This window comes from Ambystoma mexicanum, chromosome 1p (assembly GCF_040938575.1).
Source record: "Ambystoma mexicanum isolate Mex_15411 chromosome 1p, UKY_AmexF1_1, whole genome shotgun sequence".
In the NCBI taxonomy this organism is placed as follows: domain Eukaryota; kingdom Metazoa; phylum Chordata; class Amphibia; order Caudata; family Ambystomatidae; genus Ambystoma; species Ambystoma mexicanum.
In genome coordinates this window covers 37,065,441-37,073,786 of record NC_090921.1, presented here as the reverse complement: position 1 = coordinate 37,073,786, position 8,346 = coordinate 37,065,441, and the positions used below count along the sequence as shown (strand labels likewise).

Sequence of the window (8,346 nt, the reverse complement as noted above, 5' to 3'; positions counted from 1 at the left end):
GCAGTGGGGTGCATATGCTAGGAGGAATGTATGTGGTGTGTGTTTATGGGTGCTCTTAACTCTTCACAGGCCACATGATTCCTAAATGCCCTGGAGGTCACAGGTGATGGTGGTGTGTTTGGGAGTTATGTGGAGGCTTGTTGTGGTACTGCAGTGGGGTGCATATGCTAGGAGGAATGTATGTGGTGTGTGTATGGGTGCTCTTAACTCTTCACAGGCCACATGATTCCTAAATGCCCTGGAGGTCACACAGCAGGGCCACTCTATGTTCAGGGGAAGAGCTTGTGCAGCTCTGTCCTCTCTGGCAGGGCAATGGGGGCAGCGTCAGAACAAGCCGAGCGCGGGCCGACACTGACTTGCTGGCACTTGTGCCGTCCACTTCCGGGGCAACGCTGGCATTTCACTTCCGGTGACAGGCAGGTCTGCTTTTAGGACCTTTATTGGTGTTTTTTTCTGCGGAGCCCCTAGAGTCTCTAGGTATATGGACGGGCAGCTCCTCCTCCGTGCACCTGTGCATTGTGAAATGAGCATGTAAGGTCCTGTGGGGAGAGGAGGGCGCCTAGAAACAAGGTGAGTGTATTGGATGTAAGGGAGGAAGAGCAGCAGCACACAGTGGCTGGGGGGGAGCAGGCAGGCAGGGAGGCCCCCTTCTCAGTGTGGGAAGATTACTGCTCTGCAGAGTCATGCAATCAAGGCAAGGCGTGGGGTTACTGCACTGGGGCCCTAACCCCACCCCCCCGACCCCCTCGTCTGCTTTCACGTGAGTGCACACTGAGAGGGTACTTGTGTTTTACAGAAGGGCCCTGTAACCTTTGCTTCCACTGGGGGAGGGTGGTGTGCAGAATGCAGTGAAAAACACCAAGTGATGGCTGCAATACTCGAGGCAAGACTTCCTAACGTTAACTTATTGCATTTTAATTGAGCGCAGCTGTTCTTGCAGCTTCTAATGCATGGCACCGAGGCTCCTATACCCTATACTTCTCTAGTCTTTAGTTCAGTTGGAACTGCTGCTCCCACCATGCTCAGTACTTGCCCCTCCTTCCTGCAATCAGTGCACTGCCTGCCACACAAGGACACCTGCTGCTTCTTTGGCATCCTCTCATCGTGCTGTTCCCAATCAGAGAGGTACTTTCTTTCTGGTACTAAGGGGTTGTTTCTGTGTGTTCATAAAGTGGCCGACCCCAGCATCCCAAACCAGGCTGCCGTGCTCTCTGCCTTCCAGGAGTAGTGCTCGATATTAACCGATATATGACCCCCAGGTTCGAAGTTGCTGGGGCGATTTAGCTCCTCGATAGGGCCTAAAAGAGCATGGTTACCCTGACAAAAACAGCTTCCAGGAGCTACGTTTGGCTTCTGGAGCCAACTAGTAGCATTCAAATGTTCTTATCCGACATGAACAGTGCGTCTGAGAGTATGCATTGGTAAAACTCTAGAAGACATGTAAAGCATGAACGGTCATATGCACTGGCCAGCAAGTTAGTGTTGCATCCCATTTCACAGCTAGATATGCTGCATGCCATGTATTAGCATCACATTCTGCAGCTTTATCAGAGAGCAAGGTTGAGCGAGGCCCCATCTCTGCCGCCAGAGAGAACAAGTGATGCAGTAACTGATGCAGCGGCACAGGTATGATGGAGCAGCAATGATAGGTAGGGACTAGATGAGAGGTAACACCAAGATGGGAGAACTGACGGCAAACGAAATATAAAATTAAAAGAAAAGCAATTTAAAGATAACAACTTAAAGTGACGCAATGTAAAGCAACATGGCAAGAGACAGGGTTTATTTATTTATTGTTCACTTGTTAGGCGCCTATACAGGAAGCAAATACTGTTTCAAAGCGCCCACAGGGCAACAGGAAGGGGACATGGGATGATAGACAAACCAATTACAACACTGTTAAATAATTAAATACAGCAAAAAAGAAGAAGAGACAATAGGGAGGGGAAGACACATCTACTATGCCTTGTGAGTGTTCAGAGCGTGCAAGTGCAGGGAGTACAGGGGTATGAGATAGGTGCTGGGGTGCTCATGGAGAGCAGCAGGTGAAGTGCTATGAAGAAAGGTAAGTGCAGCCTCCAGTGGAGGAGGGTGAGCCGGGGCAAGTGCAGAGGGGAGAGGGTTATGGGATAGGTGATGTGGTGCTCAGGGAGAGCGGCAGGTGAAGTGCTATGAAGAAAGGCAAGTGCAACCTCCAGTGGTGGTGGGTGAGCTGAGGCAAGTGCAGAGGGGAGAGGGGTATGGGAAGGTGCTGGGGTGCTCATGGAGAGCGGCAGGTGAAGTGCTATGAAGAAAGGGAAGTGCAGCCTCCAGTGGAGGAGGGTGAGCCGGAGCAAGTGCAGAGGGGAGAGGGGTATGGGCTAGGGGATGTGGTGCTCAGGGAGAGCGGCAGGTGAAGTGCTAGGAAGAAAGGTAAGTGCAACCTCCAGTGATGGAGGGTGAGCCAAGGCAAGTGCAGAGGGGAGAGGGGTATGGGAAGGTGCTGGGGTGCTCATGGAGAGCGGCAGGTGAAGTGCTATGAAGAAAGGTAAGTGCAGCCTCCAGTGGAGGAGGGTGAGCCGGGGCAAGTGCAGAGGGGAGAGGGGTATGGGAAGGTGCTGGGGTGCTCATGGAGAGCGGCAGGTGAAGTGCTATGAAGAAAGGCAAGTGAAACCTCCAGTGGTGGAGGGTGAGCCAGGGCAAGTGCAGAGGATGGACAGCAGCTGGGACGAACGGTATGGGAGGTCAGTTCCCTGAGGATGCATAAGGGCCCTGCACACCAGTCAAGCTACTGTGTGATCAGCAGGGGCGAGACAGAGTGAAGGAAGAGGTAAAGAGGAAGGTCTTGATGCTTTTCAGGAACTTAAGGAGGTTCTGCTCAAGACGAAGAGGGAGGGGAAGGCTGTTCCAAAGAAGGGAGCCTGCTGAGGAAAGTGACCATTACCTCCACGTTCACTCTTCCTCGTCACAGTACTTACCTCATGAGGCCCCTGCCTCCGACACAGGACCTTCTATTTCTTTAAATCCCTATAACTCCTCCCCCACATCCACGTCACTCAGTTTAATTTTTCCTCCCTTCGGTAGGTTGGACTTTTTTTTCCCAGTGTGGGGCACCGGGGAGCACCGATTGCTGCCCCCTTGGGCTGTGTGGCTGCTCCTCGGCCCCCTGCGGGGTTTGGGGTCCCGGTTGAGCAGGATTGCCTCGCTCGGTTCTTTGCTGGGCTCCAGGCCGGGCATTGTGTCCCGGGTCCTGCTGGGCATGGGGGGCCCAGGAACCTTGACTGGTTCTGAAATGGCCGTGTCCCCTTCAAGGGGATCTGCGGTTGGAAGTCCACCGGATGCAATGGGCAGTGTGGCTATTGCACGGTCTAGGCTGATATCTCAGGGGTTCTCAGGTCCTGTATTTGAGTCCATAATGAATGCTCTTAGACCCTCCACTCTGAAGGTGTACGGCAGGCATTGGGGCCATTTCCGAGACTGGTGTGGGCGGTCTGGAATCCCTCCCCTGCGTTCTGGCCTCCCTGCTATCCTTCAATTCCTCCAGGAGGGGTTTGACAAAGGCCTGGCGGTTTCCACACTTCGCTCTCAGTGGGCCTCCATTAAATTCCTTTTGGGGTACTCTGATGGTCACTTGGATGGGGAGGTGTTGGTGGGGTAGTTGCTCCAGGGTTTTTCTTCTTCCCGTCCTTGCACTTATAAAGGGCTTCCCCTTGGGATCTCCCTCTTGTCTTAAAGTTCCTTCAAGGGCCTCCTTTTCAGCCCATTTCCGAGATTGATATCTAACATCTTACACTGAAGACTGCCTTTCTTATTGCCATTACTTCTGCACGTAGGCTTGGGGAGATTGGGCCGCTGTTATGTCACCCTCCTTTTCATGCGGGTGCTGCCGGACTCAGTGGTGCTGTGTTGTGATTCGAATTTTCTCCCTAGAGATGTTTCTCGGTTTCACACCTCTCAGGATCTGGTTCTCCCTGCCTTCTTTCAAGATCCGCAAACGCCTGAGGAGGTGGCTTGGCATCACATTGATGTCCGGCGGTCAGTGTTGGAGTATTTGGCTAGGATTGCTCATTTCTGCCAATCTGATAGTCTTCTGATTACTTTTTGTCCGGCTGGGGCTGGGCGTAAAGCATCTGTGATTTCCGGTGGTTCTGTGTTGTGGTCTCCATGGCCTATGTGGCTTCTGGCCTGCCTGTGCCTGCACACGTTCAGGGCGGTCCACCAGGGGTTTGGCGGCTTCCTGGACCGATGCAAGGAGGGTTTCTCTGTATGAGATTTGTATGGCTGCTGCCTGGACAAAGGCAGCATCAAAGGATCATGGTCCAAGCGCTTTCCTCAACCGCTATGGGTTGAGTTTCTCCCACTCGGGAGTTGGTTCCTTTGGGGGTTGGAGTTTTCCCTTTGGGGATGTGAATTAAGAGTTATTGTGGGTGGGTGTTTTGCTGCACTGTTTTTGGCACTGTCTCATTGGGACCTTTTCCCCGTTGCTGCTTTGGTATACCTCATGAGGTAAGTACTGGGACGAGGAAAAGTGGATGTGGAGGTAATGCTCTGATTACTTACCATTAATCTTCATTACTTCTAGTCCTACTCTTCCTCATCACAGTACTGACAACCCTCCTCAACCTCCCTGCGGGGAAGGTCCCATACTCCGGCTTGGTAATATGAAACTGAGTGACGTGGGTGTGGGGGAGGAGTTATAGGGATTTGAAGAAATAGAATAAGGTCCTGTGTCAGAGGCAGAGACCTCATGAGGTAAGTACTGTGACAAGGAAGAGTAGGACTAGGAGTAATGAAGATTACCTGTAAGTAATCAGAGCCACCACCTGTTCTCTGTTTTCGCAAACCGCTTCACATGCAAGGAGTTGGTGCCAGAGGAACACAGGTGTCTAGATGGGGAGTATTTGGTTAGAAGCAGTTGCAGATAGAGTGGTCCCCGGACTTAGGCAGCCTGGTGGACGATGCAAAAGGATGCAGTGCCTGGGCTTGAGGTCAAGGATAAGTCTTGCTGCCCTATTCTGGATTAGCTGGAGGGGTTGCAGATTGGATGAAGCTCGATGAAGGAGGAGGCTATTGCAATAGTCAAGCCTAGAGAGAATCAGGGCCAGGGTAACATTGAGTCTCTGGGGGAAGGTGAGGAAACGTATAATTCCTTTCAGAAGAAAAAGCTGAAAGTGGAACTTCTTGGCAATGTCCTGAGTATGAGGCAGGAAATAGGGAGAGGAGTCGAAGATGACTCAGAGGTTTCTGGCTTCCGAAGAGGGAGATGGGGCAGAGCCCATGGAAAAGGCCAGAGAGAAGGGTGAAGTCGGGTGCCGGGGTCCCAATAGGGAGGATCTGTGTTTTTCTGGCATTGAAGCAAACATCATTAGAAGTACACCAGTCCTGGATGTCTGAGAGGCAGCCAGGGAGGAAGGAGAGTACAAGGGTGTCTGTAGGAAGTTTGAAGAAGAGTTGTGTTGTCAGCATAGCACTGGAAGTTGGTGGAGAAGGAGGAAATGAGGCGTGCCAGTAGAGTTAGGTAGATGTTAAAGAGCCAGAGTGAAAGAATGCAGCCCTGTGGGACGCCACAGGAGGAGGAGGAAGTAGGGGAGGAGAAGGTGTCCAGTATGACTTTGAAGAGCCATCAGTTAGGAAGGTGTCAAGCCAGTCCAGTGCCTGCTCCGAGATACCAAGGGTGTCATGAAGCCTTTTTATGAGGGTGGAATGGTTCAATGTGTCGAAAGCAGAAGAGAGATCAAGGAGGATGAGGACAGTCGGAGAGTTGGAATCAAGGGATGCCAGGTGTTCTTCACGGGTGTTCAGAAGAGCTGTTTCCATGCCTCTGGCTGCTCAGAATCCAGACTGATGGTCGTGAAGACCGCTAACAAGTTCAGTGTGGGAGTTCCTGTGAGGAACTCCCTAAAGAACATCACAATATTACCTCTTTAGGGTTACTCTGCTAAGACTAATATGAAGAGAGAACATGTATGTGTTATTGTCAGCAAGAAACTGTGCGTGTCACTTTAAATGGGAAACTCCATTTAACTGAGACGAGGAGGATGGAGCAAGAAGGGAGGCCGCTGCATGTGAGCAGACTATTGACCCACGTGTGAGTACAGCCATTATGGAAGATATGGCTGTTAGTTTTGGAGAGTCGGTGTCCATGGCGGTATGACACAGCCTAATGGACTGTAATGATGAGGGTGATTTTGGATGACACAATGACATGGGCCTACCCTCTAGACCACAGAAGGGGGTGCAAACATTGCACCATGTCCCAGATAGCTAGTCAGCAATTCTGGGACAATCATTCTAGTATTCCCAGGACTGGCACACTAGCACCAGTGGCAGGTGAATTGTGGTCACCCTTTGGGCCCTCGGAATGTAGGGGACAACGTTATTCCATGTAAGAGGGCCAGATTCACAGCCCTCGCTTGTGGCCTGGAATCGAACGGTGGAACCTGGATTTGGGTGAAGCGGATTCTCTCCCATTGATTGCTTGCCCTGTAACAGTCCTCAGTGAAAATTGGGTAGATCTGATGGAGGAAGATCCAGCGACCTTGCGGGTAGTGGACCATATGGGGGAACATATGTTAAATGTCTTTGAGATGACGCTCCGCAATTCCACCGAATAGTTTGTGGTGTCCCATGTTGAGAGGGTCCCTCGACATTTCCTCAGGAGGAAATTGGATAACGGGTCTCATTGGAAGATGATGGCAGAGTGCCCAAGACAGTCCATGTGTGGGACACAGCGTATGGTGATGGATCTGGTTCTGAAGCTAACCGTCTTTTTCTCCTATTGGGGGAAAGATATATCAAAAGGGGCAGGACAAGGACTCAGCAACCTGCCAGGACCGTCTACTAAATACTGTTGGTGATCAGATGAGAATCATGGATCTTTCAGAGGAAGCCCGGGTTGCAGAGGAGCTGTGGAGTTCTACAAAAACTGCCACCTGACTTCCCGCTCCGCTGGCACTTGCAATGCCTGGTGGCGCCAACCTCTTAATGAGGCCCCTAGATTTGATATAGTCAAGTCTGACCTGCCAGGCGCACCGGCCCCTGCAGGCATGGTTTTGACAGAAGCACGGGCACCATTAGCAACACTACCAGTGCTTTCGTGTCCCCATTCCCATGGAGTCCTACGGGGCTCCACAGGGATGGAGACTTTCCGCCGCCAGACATCCCGGCCCACCGGGACTTGTAATGTCCCAGTGGCACCGGGATATCAGGCAGCGGAACAGTGTTAAGAGTTCGGCGGGAACCCGCTGGTAGCACTGGCAGGTTACCGCCAGACTTGTAATGAGGACCAATGTACAATAATTCCTTACTAGAAAACTCTGTAAATACATCCCCCTGTAGAAAGAACACAGAATATGCAAAGATAGAAAAGATGCAGCACTCTGGGAAATGAGGCAGGAGGAGAAAAGGCAATGAAGGGCCACAATGTGCAAAGAATATGTTCTGAGCTTGCAAGAAAGGATTTCAATGATCTAGGGCCCAAAGGTGAACCGGGGGACACATACCAGTCAATAGTACCTTTTCAAAGTTCTTGCTGGTTCAATGGCATTGAACAAAGCTTCTTGCGTCAATCCTCTTCGGTTCAAAGATGCAGCAGTTGCAGTAGTCCCGTGGCAAGCTGTAGTTGAGTCGGGGGTCGAACGGAAGGCAGCTGCACTCTGAATCGTGTACTCGAACTGTGTGGATCGGGCAGTCACCAGGTTCAGTTAATCAGTCGACGATCGAAAGCATTCGGGATGAGCTGGGATGCGCAGGTGAATCGATTCTATGCAGGGCTCGGGATTGCGGTTCTGGCGGCACCATGGTCAGGTCGCTCCGATGACGATGTCGGAAGGAAGATCGAGCAAAGCAAGGCAGTAGTGCTTTGTTGGTTTGAGCCAAGGCAATGGCGTGCCTTAGCGGGCGTGGTTCCATAGCGGACAGAGTTGAACAGAAACAACAGTTCGAAGAACAATGAACGCCAAAGGCAGCATCAAAGGATCATGATAGTTGGCTCGGTGTTGAATATGCTTGAATCACGGGTCACAGCGGGTCAACAACGAGGGTCTTTGCTGTTCTGGCTTCCAGGTGCTGTAAGTCCCACTCCAGGGTATCAAGGGCCATGGTTAGTCTCTTCTTGGGCACCCAAACACAGGGAGGCTGGCACACACCTTGAGGTATCCTGCAATACGGTTAGGTACGAGAAACAGGCACAGGGAGGTGGGGCGTTTCTCTCGAAAAAAGTAATCTGCACCAAATGCATAAACAATACAATAAGAAAGAATTAATTAAAAGCAATTAATAACTGTATACAATCCGTTTTTACAATAGACAGTGTTAGAAAAATTATGAGGTAAGAAATTGCAGCTTTGGATTGTTAAAGTTGTTAAT

The 8,346-nt window shown here is 51.2% G+C and overlaps 1 protein-coding gene across 1 annotated transcript in view; it reads left to right on the top strand.

The window, feature by feature from the left end:
- The first annotated feature begins 404 nt into the window (after positions 1-404).
- The window catches only part of LOC138565502 (uncharacterized), a 113,416-nt gene continuing 105,474 nt past the window's right edge, over positions 405-8,346 (top strand). The window contains exon 1 of the mRNA XM_069642984.1: positions 405-570. The gene's annotated coding sequence lies outside the window, so the exon portion shown is untranslated. The remainder of the gene's footprint in view (positions 571-8,346) is intronic.